Below are 18,426 nucleotides of genomic sequence, written 5' to 3' on the forward strand. Positions count from 1 at the left end.
AAAAAAAAAAAAAAAAAACAGAAGCTTAATCACTACGAGATTTTCGAGGCCCTTTTAAAACGGAGACATTTAGGTTTCATGCGACATTCCATTTTTACAAAAGATTCTGTGATATAGACTGCCAGAAATCACTTTGGTAGCAACACACCTCTAACTGCTTTCCAAAGAGCTTCCACATTTATCGCACACTCGTACATTCAAAGCTCAATTATGGATCCCAGGTTTGGAATATAACAGTTATATGGTGTAAATGGAACATTATATCAAGCAATACATAGTCTCTGTTTGAGCTGTAAGTCAGCAGTTAGAATTGAAGGAGATACAGGAAGATGGTTTGAAGTAAAATCAGGTGTACGACAAGGGTACACATTACCTTAACTGTTATGTATTATCTATATGGATCACATTATGAAGGAAAGTGGCATTAAATCTGATATTAAATTATGCAAAGATGTTATTGGTGATGTTAATCTTAGCTCTTTACTTTATGCAGATGATGTTATATTTCTGAATAAGTTCAGCACACATCTGCAATATTCCCTGAATAAATTGAATTTATTTGTAATAAATTTGGTATGAAAATTAGCAATACAAAGACAATGAAAATGGGCAGAAACATCAACTGTATCCTGAATGGTGAACCTACAAAACAAGTAAAACATTTCCGCTATTTAGGCACTATATTTAGTGTAGATGGTAAATTAAATATGTAAATAGACGACAGAATTAGTCACATGAATAAATTTATATGGAATAAGAAGGAAATTAGTAAAAACACTAAATTAGCTGTATACAGGACAGCATTCAAACCAATTTTAACTTATGGATTCGAGAGCTGGATTAGATATGGAAAAAAAAAAACTTGATCAAAGACTAGATACTTCTGATATGAGAATTCTGAGGAAGATTAGTGGAGTGAACAGGTGACATCATTGGTAGGCAGTATCACTCAGAAATGATATTAGAAAAGAACTTGCTATTGTTAGCATTCAGGAATGTGTTAATAGAGCTAATCTCAGGTGTCAGATGTGGTCACTTAAATAGAATGGGAGAGGAAAGATGAGCAAAAAAAGTGTTCTTTGCCAGGTTGGCAGAAAAAAGACCCAGAGGAAGACCAAGATGTAGATGGAAGAATTGATACAGTAAAAAGTGCTTTAACACTTTCATTGCCAAGCTGAAAATTGGAATTTCGTGTGGTGGCCATTTTTTTTTTTTTTTTATTTAGTTAGCGACGTCAATGCGATAACGCGTGATCGGCCATTTGGTGAGAACTCGCGTCGCGCGATATCGCGTGATTAGCAATGAACATGTTAAAAGACAGAAATATAATATTTGATCATACTGGAATCTTGACAGATAATAGATTAATCGGAGGAAAATTATTGATCGGAAGTTAGTCTTGGTGCAACTTTTTCATGTGGTACTATTATAATTATCCTGTGCACCCCATGAGAGTACATATCAAGGGATGTACAGGATAATTGGTAAGTATGCCTTGTATGATGATGATGGTTTACAGTTCTGCAAAGGTGAGCATGCTCTGATGGTTGGACCCTATCCATCATCAGAGTATCTGAATAGCTACTAGTACTTTTCGCACATCATCCATTCAAAGTCTTTATATTGAATCAAATAAATCCTCTTCAAAAAACATTTGTCTCTTAACACGTTCAAGTCGGGAAGTGTTTCACATGTTTATTGTACCCATGGGACTTCTCATTACCATTTATGTGCTGCTTCCGCATCGGGCAGGTGGACTCGCTGAGACAAAGTTTAGGCGGCATGTTAGTAGAATTTTTGGTAGAATTTTATTTGAAGTTATCATTTGTGATCTGTCTTAATGACTTGAAAATTTCAAACATTTTTCATGTAATTGATAATTTGGCAGTATAAATTACAGTCTTTCTCCTCCCCCTTTGTAATCCGAATTCAGTGCTTGGTGAGGTGCTACAGCTCTTGTACAAAAGTTTTGTTTTGATGTTCAGTTGTATTGAATTCCCAGCCACATCAGAATTAAGGGAAATGACATTACAGATGCAGCTGCTAGAATGTCATACTTTTTCGACGTACTGTTTGACAGTCCCTTATCCTGACTACAAAATCAAAGTGAATTGCCCAATGACAATATTCTTAGCAGGAAGCACTGAGAGACAAATTGCACGAGATTAAGCCTGAGTCCTAGGAACAGAAGAGAGGAATAGTGGAGCCTAGCAAGAATGTTCTTGCTAGGCTCCACATATGCCACAGTCATCTTGCGCATTCTTATTTGCTGAGGGCTGATGACCCACCTATATTTAAGAAATGCAACACCTGTCTTACCATTAATCATATTCTGGTGGAGGGCAAGCACTTGACACAAGAGAGAGAAATTACATTTTTACTTATCTAGCTGAGCCCTATACACTCAGACAGATTGCATGATATTTTTCAACTTCACAAAGTGTGAAATTGGTACAACTTTTTCATGTAGTACTATCATAATTATCCTGTATACCCCCTGAGAGTGCATTTATTCAAACACATTTGATTTTAAATTTGTTTACATGTAGATACTAAACCTTGTACATAGATTTTATTTATTCATTTATCTTCTTATAACTATTTATTATTGCCTTGTAGAGAACTATTTATTAATACCTGGTGTAGAGAACTATTTATTAATATCTTTAATATTCAGATACTTAATACTTTGTACATCCATTTTATCTTATTCACTAATTTATCTCTGTATAAGTATTTATTTATTCATATCCCATGTCTTGGTGCGGTATGACCTTTGCTGTCCTTGCACCACAAAACCATAAATCAGTCAAGCTTTCCAAAGAAACGTGTATTCTAAAATACTTGTGCCTTTAAAAAAAGGTACCTCTGGTGCCTTTTTTAATATAGTCTATTATAAATCTAAATTCAACAAACCACTTACTGACTGTAGCCAAGTTTTGGAAAGGAATTATGTAAACAAATGCTTCTTCCAATTTTATCTATTCATCTCATATCATATACAAGCTTCTCCTCATTTGAAATATCTGCAGAAGTACCTAGAAGAAGACTTGCTAATATTTCAGTAGTAGCAAGTCTTCAGGTACTTCTGCAGATATGAGATGCACAGATAAAATTGGAAGAGGCATTTGTTTACGTAATTCCTTTCCAAAACTTGGCTGCAGTGTACTTTGATAGATTAGAGAGTAAAATGAACAAACTTTTAATTTGTTAGCAGGGATTGGAACAGAATTAGCATCTAACATGCTGATAAAAAAAACAATGGACCAGTTTCAGAATTAAAGAGAAATATGCTTCTTACAAATTATTACACATACTTTAAATTCTGTTAAAGATGTTTCCTGAAACTTATAAGGTGTGTGTGTATACGTACGTACAAACCTTTTATCAAAATTCATACTATGAATAATTAAAATTTTTTTGTGACCAGTAGATTTTAGTGTTATTTCTGGAACCCTGCATATAGTACAATCAGCTCATGCTACTGATCCTTTTACATTCTTATTGTTTAATTTTTCTGTTAATTTGCTTGTGCCCATGTATTGCAATACATTTGTATTGAAAATATCCATGGTATTTGTGTCAAAATTCTATACTAAATAGCTTTTAACCATCATGTTATTTGTTGTTATTCCTTTTCAGCTTTTACAGCTAGATTTCTCATACTAGACTTGTTACAAGTATGAACGTGCCATTGTAACCATGCGATAATGTTTTTGTACAACAGTGCTCGACTGCCAGATGGTTTGATTATAGTAGCAAACTAGAGGGGTCTTTTTCTAGGTCTTTTATCAGCCCATTTTTGAATTATTCAGTATTTTAGATAGGCAAGTAGGGTTTTAACCGTGTTCTCTCAGAAAAAAAAAAAAACTTTAGAACTCCTGATATGTTGAACAATACAAGTGTTTGGATCACAAGATGGCAGCTGCTTCCCTGATGCCTCTAAAATGATCAATAACCATATATAAATTGAACAAGAGAAGTAAGAAAGTACAAATCTGCACATAGATCTGATGTGAATTGAGAATGAGGAGTGAAGATTAGACAAAAGGTGAAAGGTGGTGAGGAGCATGAGATTGAGAATGGTATCAGCCAGAAAGGTAGTGAGAGAATATGACTGCGAATATGGAAGAAACTGAAAGAGCAAAATCAAGCTTGATTATGAGACCAAAAGTGGTCATGACTGAAGGAGGGAAGACAAAGTGTGATTATAGGAATGGAAGAGAGAACATGACTGACAGAGGCAAAAAAAAGTGTGATTGCTGACACAAAAAAGAGCACAAATATTAGAATGTATGAGGTGAAAAATTAGATGATTAAGATGAGGTTTATGCAGAATGAGATTAGATGTTTGGTGGATAAGGACAAAAGAGTGCAAAAGAATAAAATTAAAAATAATGGAGAGAGAAAAAAAAAACGAAGTGAATAACTTTTCCTGTACAGTGAATAAATTTCACTGTACAGGAAAATCTCACTTAACGCAATTAATTAATCCATCAATTAATGCGTGCTAAGCGAATTCATGTTGAGTGAATATAATAAACAAAGGAATGATTATAATAAACTTAGTTTAATCCTTTATCCAAGTGTAAGTAAACAAAGTTTGCACCTGAAGTAATTTCAGGACTGGGGCAACTAGTGGCAAAGGTGGACCAAGCTCTCATCACTCATTGTCTTAGTATCTCCCATAATGCAATGCACATCTCCTTGCAGACATGTATAATGCTATGCATTAAGGGAAAGGCCACTACACAGACCAGTTTCAACCTTTATTGAGGTCTCTCATCAGTGTGAGCAGAGGTGGTGATACCAAGGTGGAAGTAATGGAGAAGTCATATTTATTTGTACAAGTTGCCAAAAGGTGTCTCACCTTATTAAATTTCTCTGGATTTAGAGAAAGATGTTGGAAGGTTTTTTTTTTCCCCTACTTGGTTAGACTAACTGGTATAGATAAATATGACTTCTACATTGCTTCCACCTTGTTATCACCACCTCTGGGTGTGGCTCCCACTGACGAGACCACAATAAAGATCGAAATCATTCTGGGTAGTGGCCTTTGCATTATGGGAGATACTAAGACAGTGAGTGATGAGAGCTTGGTCCACCTTTGCCACGAGTTGCCTAGTCCTCAAATTACTTCAGGCACAAACTTTGTTTGCTTACACTTGGATAAAGGATTAAACTAAATTTATTACAGTCTATAACAAGAGTGTTCAACCCGTCGATTGCAGAGTGATTTTTGGTCGATCTCTTGTGTATTCCTCCTTACTTACAAATTTAATTAAAACTGAAAACATAATATTTTATTTATCATTATTTTGTATTTTTTTTAATTCGCTTTAAGTGTATTACTATTGTTTATTTATTTTTCGTTAAAATTGTCAAATCAGTAATTTTCTTATAAGTCTGGGTAAATTAATTAATTTGGATCAGTGGAAGTCAAACAGCGAGCTGAGTGAATACGATTATAAGCAAAGTGTAAAAACTTGATTGTAGCTTAAATATTAAATATTCCAAAGCACATTACATCAATTTTTTACTTTGGTTAAGCCCCATATGAATATTGTAAAAAAAATAAACATTGTTTGTCTCGGCACAGTTTGTATTAGATGTTTTTGTAAATAACTCTTTTGAAGCTAACTGTATATACTGCTTTAATAAGAATATGTTAGAATGTTAAAAATATAGGCAATGTTTTTGTCGCCGAAGCTGTACATGGCAGCATTAGAAAGATTGTTATTGAAACTTGTATGAGAAAGGCTTGCAGGCTCTAAGTGTAAACATCTCCAAAGTCAGTTAGAAAGAGTTCAAACTTTTCGATGGCCGGCAACTTACAATCAAAAGAAAGCAGAGGAGAACAAAAGGCATGCCAAACTTGAAACTTAAGATGAAAGACTCATACCGATTCTTTGGGGGGTTGCCAAATTTCATGTGAGGTCTCAGAGGAGGCCTAATAAAAAGGGACTGAAGCAAGGAGAAGGGGTCCCGGTTATAGAATTGCTGTCAGAGAGAAGGCCGCCCGGTCAAGAGTCGCTGTCAGAGAGAGAGAGAGACTGCCCGGATCCATGTTGCTTGAGAGAGGAGTTCCCGCTTCCAGAAGGGAGCTTCTCTGTTCGAGACATCGCTAGAGAGAGACTACTTCTAGGTTGCAAACAAAGTTTCAAATTGCCGAAAGGAAGAGTTCCAATTGCCGGAGAAAAGTTTCTAGGCCAGGTTAATGTGACATTCACTTGTGTGTTGCATTTTCATTACAATTTGAAGAATCAAACGACTTCGCTGATATTGCTCAGTTAATGGTATTTATTTGCATGGTATTTCAAGATTATTCAAGTAAAGAAGAACGTTTGAAAATTATACCATTATTGGGAAGGACTTGGGGAGAAGACATTTGATGAATTTGTGAAACAACACAAACTTCCACTTTTTAAACTTGTGTCTATTACTACTGATGGTGCTCCTGCAAAGATAGGTAATAAATCAGGCTTCATTTCATTATGTAAAAATGACTGCAAATATATTTTTTTTTTAACGTACCACTGTATTATTCACCAACAAGTACTATGTAGTAAAAGATTAAACACAAAAGATGTTTTGGATATTACATTTAAAATTGTAAATTCTGTTTGAGGAAAAGCCCTGTAATGGTGGTTATTTAAATTACAGGCAGATGATGATAGGGAATGTCTGTTGTACAATAATGTTCGCTGGCTCAGCAAAAGTCGATTTTTAGAAAGATTTCTTATATTAATTAACGATATAAAAATTTTTCTTCATGAAAAAAGAGATATTTATCCACAATTGAGTGATAAAAGATGGTTGTTACACTTATAATTTTTAGTAGATTTTTGTACGGAATTAAGCAATTTAAATTTAGAGTTACAAGGTAGAGATAAAAATTTAATTGACATGTTAAGTTCAATAAAAACTTTCCAACAACACTTACTTTTATTAAAGAAAAATATAAATGACCGCAAATTTAGACATCTCCCATATTTATTAAAATTTTTTGAACAAAATCAAGAAATGCTATGATTTAAAAGAATTTATTTGTGAAATAGAATTAGTTGAGGAAGAAATAAATTCAAGATTTAAAGATTTTAATAAAACTGAAATGATAGTATCTTTTATCAATAATCCATTTCAAGAAAACTTGAACATCACAGAAATTTCAAATAAAATTAGTGAGCTGTTTGATATAAACCAAGCTGAAGTAGAACTTGACAAAATAAACATTCAGAATAGTTTACATTTAAAATCAATAAACAATGAAGTCATTTGGAAGTATGCACATGAAAAATTCCCCATATTAACTGATATTGCATGAAAAATTCTGCCGTGTTTCGGATCGACATACTTGTCAGAATCCGCTTTTTCAAATATGACCATCATAAAAAATCAATTAAGAAACCGAATTACAAATGATCATTTGGATGATTGTCTGCGATTGGCCACTTCTTCGTATCAACTTGACTATGAAAATATTGCAAGTTTCAAACAATGCATTTTTTTTTTTTTAATCAACCAGCATTTTATGTAACTTGTGAGTTTGTAATCAATCTGTTGTTTTTTCTAACTTTGGTTTTCCAAAATAGAGAAATAAATATTTTATTCCAATATATATATATATTTTTTTGTTGTATTGAAATAATAATTAGTGATAAATAATTTTTAAATACACAAAGTTTTTAGTTGTGCATTTTTTTTAGTTGTATATTTGTTGTTGTTGTCTTGTCCTTTGAAGAGTCTTAGATGTTTCTGTGTGCTCCTTGTACTGCTTTGGCTATGTCGATAATTTTGTTTGTATAGAGCTGTTGTTCAGGATTAGGATCTATTTCTTGCAAGGCTGCTGTAATTGCTGGACAGGTAAAGATGTGAGTTGGTGTCAGTTCAGTATTGGGACAGTTGTTGCAGTTTCTATATGTTCTCGTATCATCTGTATTGATCTTCAGTCCTCTATAATGTCCTGTTCGTAGTCTTGCTATCATGGTGGAGGTCTTACTGTCAGCACTGATTTCAGGAATTTGATGTTATATCACTGATTTCAGTGGAATTAGTTTAGCTTTTGCTAGTACATTGGCATCAGCAAGAGTTATCATGTGAGTTTCTTGGTTGAGTTCTCTGGCCTCTTTTGCTAATTTATCAGCTGCTTCATTGTAATCAATGCCTACATGAGCAGGAATCCATTGTAAAATGCAACTTTTTCCTAAACACTTTAGTTGACTTAAGAGTTTATGGATGTCTTGTGTGAGCTTTCTATTGCCATTTTTTGATTGCCTCCACAGCTGATCTTGAGTCACTGTAAATTATAATTCCTTCAGATTGTTTTAATGATAGTTTTAAGTAGGCTTCTAGTGTTTTATTTATTGCGTTGAGTTCGCTGGTAAAATTGGAAGTGATTCTCCTAGATCCAACTTTTATTGAAAGTTTTTCACCTTTCGGGTCTAGAAGGAGAACACCAGCGCCTCCATTAATCATATTGGTGTCTTACGATCCATCGGTATAACCTGTTTGGAGGATGAAAGAAGGTTGATAGTATTTAGGCCTTTATCTGAGCTTTTTTTTTATTTTTTTATTTTTAAACAGAGTTTGATAAGGTTTAGATTTGGAGGTATGTGAAGGTAAAGGACTGGAAAATAGAGGTTCTTTATTTATGTGGGCATTTAGCTGATCAAGACTTATTTCTTTCCTGATAGTGTCATCATAATGTAAAGTTGATGATCTGTGAAGTCTGAATTTTTGGTTCTAATGTTCATAAGTTTTTAGGGAGATATGATCGCTTTGGTAGCTTCCGATATTATTTATGAATTTTATGGTGGCAAATTTCGTCTGTCCTTCAGTAGGTCAAGCCCACATTCCTGTTGGGCTCTGATGTTGTTAGTGGATGAGACTGCACCAATGATAATCTTGGATGCTTTTGCTTATATTTTGTCTAATTTTTTCTTTACCGATGAGGCCGAAGGTGACCAGTTGAGTTGTTTATTTGTGCGTAATCAGATATCAGGTTGGGGGGAATGTGATCTATATAAGAGAGTAGATCGGCAAATAACTTACATATAAGAGAGTAGATCGGCAAATAACTTACATATAAGAGAGTAGATCGCCAAATAACTTGCATATAAGAGAGTAGATCACCGAATAACTTTTTATAGAAAAGTAGCTCGCGTAGTAAAAAAGGTTGAACACCACTGGTCTATAATATAATATTATACTCTGTGTGGTATGTTTGGAGTTGGACAATGAATGGACATTGACCATCAGCTACTTATATGTTTATGGGTTTGAACAAAAGTGAAGGAACAGTGTCAGCCAATCAGAACAGCATCCATGAAAATGCCTGTAGAAGAGGCACAAAGTGGAAACAGTATGGCCGAGATTTGTGGTTATAGGGAATTTGTGAGTATAAGGTCACCAGTCAATCCCAAGAAAAGAGCCAATATTAAAAATGTGAAGTTTCTTTTTAATATTTCATTTTTAACATAGTTCTGCCATTAGTTTGATTAGCTGCTGATATTCAGTGACGTAAGTTTTCATTTCACATGCTGTATGAGTGGCGTCCAGTCTTTGACCTTTGCTTACTATTTCTTGCATCATTGTCAAGTTGATAAGTTTAAACTAGTTATTCTATGTTGAATACAGCTAATTCAGTAATTTTTGACTAAAATTGATTTCTGTCGATTTTTGTGTATCTTGTATGACACCATTGTCTATGGACTATCTCTTAACAAGGCACAGAAAGAGCCATATTGTATACCTGATACAGAAATCTATTTTATTTAAAAAAAAAAAAAAAAAAAAAAAAAAAAAAAAAAAAAAAAAAATGGAGGGGGGGGGGTAAACTGTAAGACATGATTATTTTCAAATCAGATTATTTACAAATAGCACTCAATAGTAAATTGTTATGCATTTAATTTAGCATGTGCTGCATTACAAAGAAAAAAAAAGTTGTTAGTTCTCGGTCAAAATATAAGAAATCATGCTTCACTTGCATGAGAAAGATCCAAGTTTCAACTCCTATGTAGATACTTTATTATGTCTTTTTCAGGCAGGTTTTTAACAGACATAGCTAACAATGGAGAAAGGATCAACTTTCCTATCTTAGCATTTTGTTTGAGAGCCAGCTTGCTTGGCAGCAGCAGTATGCCACTCATTCTAATACATGGACAGATGTGTGATGATGTTACTATATTATTATAATTTGTTTGATTATATATTCAAAGTGCAGCTCTTTATTGAAAAAAAGCATCAAATATTACAGTTTCCTCTTTTTCTGTTTAAATTAATGAGACCTTCATGAGTGAAATTTCATTTGTTAAAGTGCTGTTTACAAGTAAATTTGAAGTACGAGTTATTGGAATTGTTAGTAAGTTATGTTGATAACTCGCTGTTATTATATGCCAATCTCAATTTCTTGTTGAGGAGGGATCCTTCTGCATACTGAATTAATTAATTCAGGAATATTGCTTCGGGGAAAAGCAGAAAGCATACCAAAACTTTCTAGCAAATAAGTCAGCAGATGCTCTAAAAGCATACAGAGAAAAATGTAAGAAAGCTAAACTATGTAGCTAAACGAAAGTCATGTGAAGACTGGTAAGAGTATGGAAAATAAATATCAGGAAGGTAGCAAAATGTTCTGGAGGCTATTGAAGAAGTTTAGAAATGGAAGAAAGAATGCTGAAAGGGAATGGAAGATGATAAAGGTGACAAAAACTGAAGATAAATATATCCTAGATGTCTGGAGTAATTACTTTGAAAGACTGGTTAATGAACTAAGTAGTAACAGAACCATACTATAAAATTTTCAAGAGGAATGCAAAGAGAAGTATATATCAATACTTGAGGTAGAAAAAACCATCAAATACATTGTTTCAAGTTCAAGTCTTCAGGCTTGAAATGTCGAAAGGCAGCTGGAGTAGATGATATTCAACCAGAAATGCTTAAGGAGGTATAAAGGTTGCGCAGTGGCTACGCTGCATAATTCAGAGAGCCTGGTCAGAAGGTTGAATTCCTGATGATTGGAGTAGAGCTCTCATAGTACCCATCTATAAAAAAGGGAATAAATCTGAATGTGAAAATTATAGAGGAATTTCTCTACTTAGTGTTCCAGGTAAGATTTATGCATGCGTACTTGAAAAGAGGCTGAGAAACATTGTAGAAGAGAAATTAGGAGAAGAACAAGCTGCGTACAGGCCAAACAGAGGTTGTCTGGATTAGATTTTCACTTTACAACAAATAGTTGAGAAATCATGGGAATATGACAAGAATCTGTACTTTAGTTTTGTGGATTTGGAAAACACACAACAATGTGCCCACAGAAAAGCTTTTCAAAACATTACAATCATGTGGGATAAATGGAACACTGTACAGAGCAACAAAGACTATATTTAAGTTTTAAGTCAGTTATAAGTAAAAGGAATACAGGAAGATAGTTTGATTTAAAAGCAGGTATAAGACAAAGAAGCACATTATCTCCACTCTTATTCTTCACCTATATGGATCACATTATGAAAGATAGTGGCATTAGGTCTGGTATTAGAATTGGAGATTTTAAACTTAGCTCTTTAGTTTTATGCAAATGATGGTATACTCCTAAACACATCTAGTGCAAGTCTCCAGGAACTAAATTCAATAACAGGTGTAACAAATTTGGCGTGAAAATCGGCAATGAAAAGACCAAATCTATGAAAATAGGCAGGGACATAGAAAACTTCAGCTGCATTCTCAATAAAGAGTATATAACAAGTAAAATATTCCTGCTATTTAGGCACAGTTTTTAATGAAGATGGTAAGTTAAATTTTGAAATAGACAACAGAATAAGTAAAGCTAGTAGAGTGGGGAGCCAGTGAATAAATTTATACGGAATAAGAGAGAGAGTAGTCAAAACACCAAACTAACAATATACAAGACAGTGTTCAAACCAGTTTTAAGTTATCGATCTGAGAGTTGGGTTGGAAATAAAGCAGTTGATCAAAGATTAGAGAACACAGATATGAGAGTTCTGAGAAAAATTAGGGGACTGAATAGATGGCATCAATGGCATAATCACATTAAAAATGAAGATATTAGGAAGGAACTTGACATTGTTTACATTCAAGAATGCAAATGTAAACTTATGGCCACTTAACTTAATCATGTAGTGCTGTCATAGTAGCCTGAACACCCCTTGAGAGTACAGATCAGGAAAATGATGATGATGTACTGAAGCAATTATAAAAAGATTCATAATTCTAAATTATGATTATTTTTACATTGTTAAAAGAGCTAGTCTTAGGTGGTCTTAGTAATATTACCCACATAGTGTTACACAATTGTTACAGTGCTTCTGCATCATTTGCAATCCTCTGAGAAAAAGTCTTTCTCTCGTTGCACGAACTAATCCTCAGCTGCAGATTTCATCTTCAGGGTAAATTTTGTTCCTTTAAATTTGAGAATAGGAAATAGTCAGATGGAGTCAGGTCTGGCAAATAGGATGGGTGAGGCAGACATTGAAAGCTCAAGTTGTGTATTGTCTGTTGGGTTTCATGAGCAGTGTGAGCAGGTGCATTGTCCCTCAAAAGCAACATGCCCCTGCTCAGTTTTCCATGGTGTCTTTCCTTCAGTGCCTCCTTTGATTCCTTCAGAGCTGTTGAATAAACTGCTCTGACAGTTTCACCTTTTTTGAGGTACTTGGTAAGGATTACACCATACATACTGCCAAAGACAGTGGCAGGAACCTTCCCTGCTGACTTTTGGGTTCAGAACTTCTTTGGCCATGGAGAACCTTTGTGTCTCCACTCCATTAACTGTTGTTTGATCTTTTTGTCATAATGATGAAGCCATGTTTCATCAACAGACACAATACAAGCAAAAAAAAAAATTGCACCTGATTTCTCAAATGACCCAAACTCCCCTAAGATGTGACAGCACATGTTGTCTTTTTTGGTCAGCATTCAAACATTTGGGAACTCATTTCAGATGTTGGTGGATAATGAACCCCAACTCATTCCCTGGATATCCCCAGAGTCTTTGTAATGTTTTTGGCTGGTATTTGTCTATCATCAAGAATCATGGCATGCGCTGCATTGATGTTTTCAAGTGTGATTGCTGTGGAAGGTCTTTCTAACTTGGTGGTAGCTGTTGTCTCAGGATGCCCAGTTTTAAATATGGTCACCCATCTGACAACTGTTGAACATGCTGGGACACAGTCCCCTAAAGTCTTACATAAAGTTTTAATGAATCTCAATTGCAGACTTTTCTTGCAGCACGAAAAACTTGATGACAGCCCGCACCTCTGTATCTTGCATTTCTTCAAAACTTCTGACATGTCTTCTTATGTATCCTAAAAGAAAAAGAAAAAAAGCCAGCAAAGGTTGGTCGATTGGTAGAGCCTCTGCTACTAATGGCTCACGCAAAAAGTTAAGCAAGTTTGAGCATGGTTAGTAGTTAGAAGGGATTAATCGTTCGATGCTGTTGGCACACTCTCCCTCGATGAGTCTTTTGGACTCCCTGGAGGTGTCACATAATAATAAATTAATAAAATTTGATGAACCATGATGGTTAAGAGGTTTTAAGATATGTTTTTTCTTGTGGTTATATCATTTGCTTTAATGTCATTTTTGTTCTAGGTGTTTATCAGAACTTTTCACCCCCCATCCCCTCATAGATGAACTAGAGATGTTTAAAATATTCAAAATTGCATTGTGAATATTGAATGTTTTTCACTTGGTTATACTATAAATTAAAGATACCAAGAAATTATATTTTTGTTTTAATCCTTTATCCAAGTGTAAGCAAACAAAGTTTGCATGTGAAGTATCTTTACTAGTGGGCTACTTGTATATAGAGGTTAATGACTTCACCTCAATTAATGCACTGTGCATATGTTGGTTGGATGGACATAATACTATCATGTGGGAGAATCTGGACATAAGTGGTGCTATGACCAGGTTCTTTAAGTGTGCAGTGTCCCACTCAAATGGAAAAAGGGTAGTTTTCTTATGTAAGGAAGAATAAAAAAAAAATAAAGAAGCAAATTATGGATCAATTAGTGGTTAAGGTCTGGAAGAAGTTATTGCATGAGTTCAGGAATGGGCAGATAGAGAATATAATTCTCTGTGGAAGGAGGGAACAACATGATTCTGTGTAGGGGAAAATCTTGCATTAGTTGTTTTATTATGATTATTGTCACACGATTTCCATTGAGTTAAAATATTGTTGGAGGTTCACTCTATCAAAACACAGTGTAAATGAAGTTATGCCTTAAACTTGTTTACTGCTTTGGCATATTTGTTCATTGCATCCTCCATGCCCAAAACCTGCTCCTCATACTCCCTCTTCTTTCCCCACATGTTATGAAAAAGCTTTTGTATTAATCTGGTATGGCAACTTCCCAACTTATACATTAATCTCCCTTACCAACTGTACATCTTATTCATATCACCCCACCTCTCCAAGTTGCCAGGGCTCTGCAAATGGCATTCTCTCATTTTATCCCCATAATACATTCTCTGCATTTGTGTATTCTTGCAATGTCCTTATTTTCATGTCAGCATCCTTGGCATCATTCCTATAATCCACTGTGTATAACTCTGGATTGTCACAAAGTGGTGTAATATTTTCTGTTTATCTATCGTTTATTTATTTATTTTAATTTTTCTTGTATCCTTTCTGCTCTTTATACTCTTTTTCTTACAATTCACTCGTGGTTTCTTTACATATACTACCTTCAGTGATTCAGTACTTCTTATACCTGAGAACCATGGATATTTATATTAATTTCTGACTGCGCCTCCATGTCCAAAAATCGGTACAAGAAATTATGAAAACTTCCGGCAGACTATGATTTAACAAAATTTCATAATCTCAAAAATCTTAACAGTCGTGGCAACTCTTTCTAGTATGATTCTAGTGATTACCTGCTTATAGGCTTGGTTTATTTCAGATCAATGCATTGCGATGAAATAAGATCAGTCAACAAATTTTTGTAAAAATTCAGAGGACTTATTTAATGAATGCTAAGTAAGAAATATACAATAAAAAAGGTACAGGGGAACTATCCTCTGTTAAATCTCAAATCAATCAAATTCATGCAGTTTATCTAAGTACCTCTTATAACAAACATCCTTCTGATTATTCCGTTAATTGATAAAACTTTTCTAAGCTAATGTCTCGCACGTCAAATCCTCTGGTATCACAACAATAACAACATACAAATGGCAAATACCCTGATTCATTAAAATACATGTCAATCCTTTCCAGTCACTCAGTTAACTTATGTTACTTAATTTATCACATGAATTTTAGTACCTTAGTTTAAACTGCATCTATATTATTAGAACATATACATTAATTTATCAATTATAGCAAAACACAGACTTAACTATTTACAAGTTACAGATCACTCTTAAAACCCATGTAACTCTTCAGGAATTAGCTCTACTCCACTCCACATAACTATTAATTTCTATGACAAGGAGCGCATTAGTTATTCTCTGGCTATCCTATCCTATAAATCTCAACAGTCAGTTATTATGTCTTTCTTACAGCACACATAACTTATAACAAATGATGTCACACTCACGTGAAATGTTCTTCTATTGATGCATTGGCTGTTTCTATCAGTCATGGCATCTGATGTTCCTATTTTTCGCTCTGGGCTTCAGGATCCTCAACCTCGAAGTTCACGGAGTACCAGCGGCTTCGTCAGGTCAGCAAGCGGGGTGCGAGGGACAACTTTCCGGTGTGGAAAACTCGGGTGAGATTACGATTGTCGGCTTTTCACAGACTGTAGGAGCGGAATAGCATCTGGACATTTCATTCTCCCTCCTTGTTTGCCTTGGGACATCCGTGCTTTTAGACTCGAATGGCTTTATGGCAGATCGACCTCCAGATTCCTTCCATCAGATTCTCTCTGCATCTGGACAGCAACTCCTCCTGGTTCACTCACTAAGTGATTATCTCTCTGGGTGTCGATTCCTATCACTCCCCAATTCCTCATTTATATCTCCCTCATATTCCATCCCTTGGGTTCAGTTTTGGATCCCCTTTACAATATCACGTGAAAGCTGGTTTCTCGAACTTTTGCCGCTATCTCCTTTCATGTTACTAATCCAATAGTGGATTCTAGAACTTTTGCCATTCCCTCTCTTATATTCTTAATCCTATTCTGTCAGCCTGCAGAACTCCTGTTTGATTTCACTCATTCCTTTCTGCTCTGACCTTGAAGGCCACCTGCTACTGACCATGTAAACAGGAATCAAAATGGTTTCCCGACTGCTCCGTGTTGCCATTGGCATTTTCAATTTTACATGCTTTGTTTTTGTAAGGAGTAAACTAATTCCTGTTGGGTTGTACATATTCTATAAACAACACTAAGAGATAATACAATAAACATATTTACACGTTCTCTAGGTTTGACCATCAGTAAAAAGTCGATGCGCTAGCCTGACGAAAATTTCTGCTGCATCGAACTTTTACAGTGGCTTATGTTGAATTTCAGTTACTTACCCTCTTCACTACCTTCAGTTATGCACTCTCACTAATCAAATGCACATCTCATTCTTGCTTTCATTTCAAAACCTTATACTTTTCCCTGCTTTGAATTAGTACTCCATTCACCTGTATACACAGACTGTTCAAACCCTCTAGACAATTGTATTTATCCCCCCTCCCCAACACACACACACACACTGTATTTTTTAACAGACATTGTCTCCTGTTCCAAGTGTCTTCATATTGCAATTGAGCTATGAAGGCACTTGACATAAATAAATAGGCTTACAGTATTGGCAAACGATAATAGGTGTCAGTTTAGTGTGGGGGAAATTAATTATGTATTTTGGAATAAATAGATTACAAGCTGTGTACCACATTGATGAAACTGTACTCCAGGAAATAGGTGAAGCTAGGGATTTAGAGGTGGTTGCAGACGTATCTGAAGTTTAGAAGACATTTACAAAGGTTGCTAAGGCAGTGCATAAGATCACCTGGCTTTTGGAGAACTAACAAGTAGAGCTAAGCAAGTTATTCTTCTTTATAAGTCCCTGATATATCCACATCTGGATTATTGTTCTCAAGTCTCGTCTCGTCTCGTCTCCTAGGTTTCTTGAGGATGAGGAAGTGACAGAGAGGATTCAAATGAGGATTCATATTAAAGATAAGTTCATTGTGCCCATGTTTTTAGTTATCTGCTAAATGTAAAGCATGGATATGATGAACTAAGGTTTGGATAGACCTGCTTTTCTAATGATGGTTTGGCTGTGCATGGATGTAATGTCGTGCATGTGCTTTCTTTCATTTTCCACTTGCACTTCTGATTCTGACTCTATCTGAAGTTTAGAAGACATTTACAAAGGTTGCTAAGGCAGCGCATAAGATCACCTGGCTTTTGGAGAACTAACAAGTAGAGCTAAGCAAGTTATTCTTCTTTATAAGGCCTTGATATATCCACATCTGGATTATTGTTCTCAAGTCTAGTCTCGTCTCTTGGGTTTCTTGAGGATGAGGAAGTGACAGAGAGGATTCAAATGAGGATTCATATTAAAGATAAGTTCATTGTGCCCATGTTTTTAGTTATCTGCTAAATGTAAAGCATGGATATGATGAACTAAGGTTTGGATAGACCTGCTTTTCTAATGATGGTTTGGCTGTGCATGGATGTAATGTCGTGCATGTGCTTTCTTTCATTTTCCACTTGCACTTCTGATTCTGACTCTGATTTTCATTCATATTATTATCATCTCCACTATTTTGCATTGCATCACTCTGCCTGGCTTATAATCACTTCCTGACTTTTGTATTCATCCTCTTCCCGTCCTTCTACAACCTGCTTCTCTGACTCAGCGGTACTAATTTCATATGACCCTCATGTACTCTTAGTAAACAAATCACTCCAAATGCAACACCAGACCCATTCAGATGCATTCCATCAGCTTTGAACCATTCTAATTTCCCTTCAAATTCATTCACAAATTGAGCACTCTCTGCCTGACAGAATTCATCCATCTTGTCATTCAGTATCATTGCTCACCTTCTCAGTTCACAACCATCATATTTGGGCATCGATCTAACCACTTTCCCAATGACACTTATCCTTTACCTCCTACAGTAACCTCTTCAAATCCCTTTCCACATTTTTTCTCACTATCCAAGTCATTTCTGCCTACAACTAATTCTGACATCTGTTCCTTCCTTCTATGCAAAGCATCTGATATTCATTTTATTGTACTACCTTATTTTTTTACCACACCTTTAATGACTGAGTCACCATATAAAGCAACCCTATCATCTTTAGATACATGCTTCTTATTATGAACCTCCATGTCATTTACATCAGTTATTCTCTTCTTTAAACATTCCGTTTCCTCCTCCATGTATTTAATCAGATTCTTCATTTTCATTAACTCTTGCCTAAGTTCTTCGACGTCACTTCTGTTATTACCATCGTAAGC

General features: G+C 35.1%; 1 protein-coding gene across 2 annotated transcripts in view; it reads left to right on the forward strand.

Annotated features, from left to right (window-relative positions):
• Positions 1–18,426, forward strand: part of LOC150108875 (uncharacterized) — a 201,364-nt gene that overhangs the window by 160,312 nt on the left and 22,626 nt on the right. The window lies entirely within an intron of this gene.

The sequence above is a fragment of the Typopeltis vanoorti genome, chromosome 2, assembly GCF_054136105.1.
Source record: "Typopeltis vanoorti isolate ZY-2024b chromosome 2, IOZ_Tvanoo_1.0, whole genome shotgun sequence".
Classification (NCBI taxonomy): domain Eukaryota; kingdom Metazoa; phylum Arthropoda; class Arachnida; order Uropygi; family Thelyphonidae; genus Typopeltis; species Typopeltis vanoorti.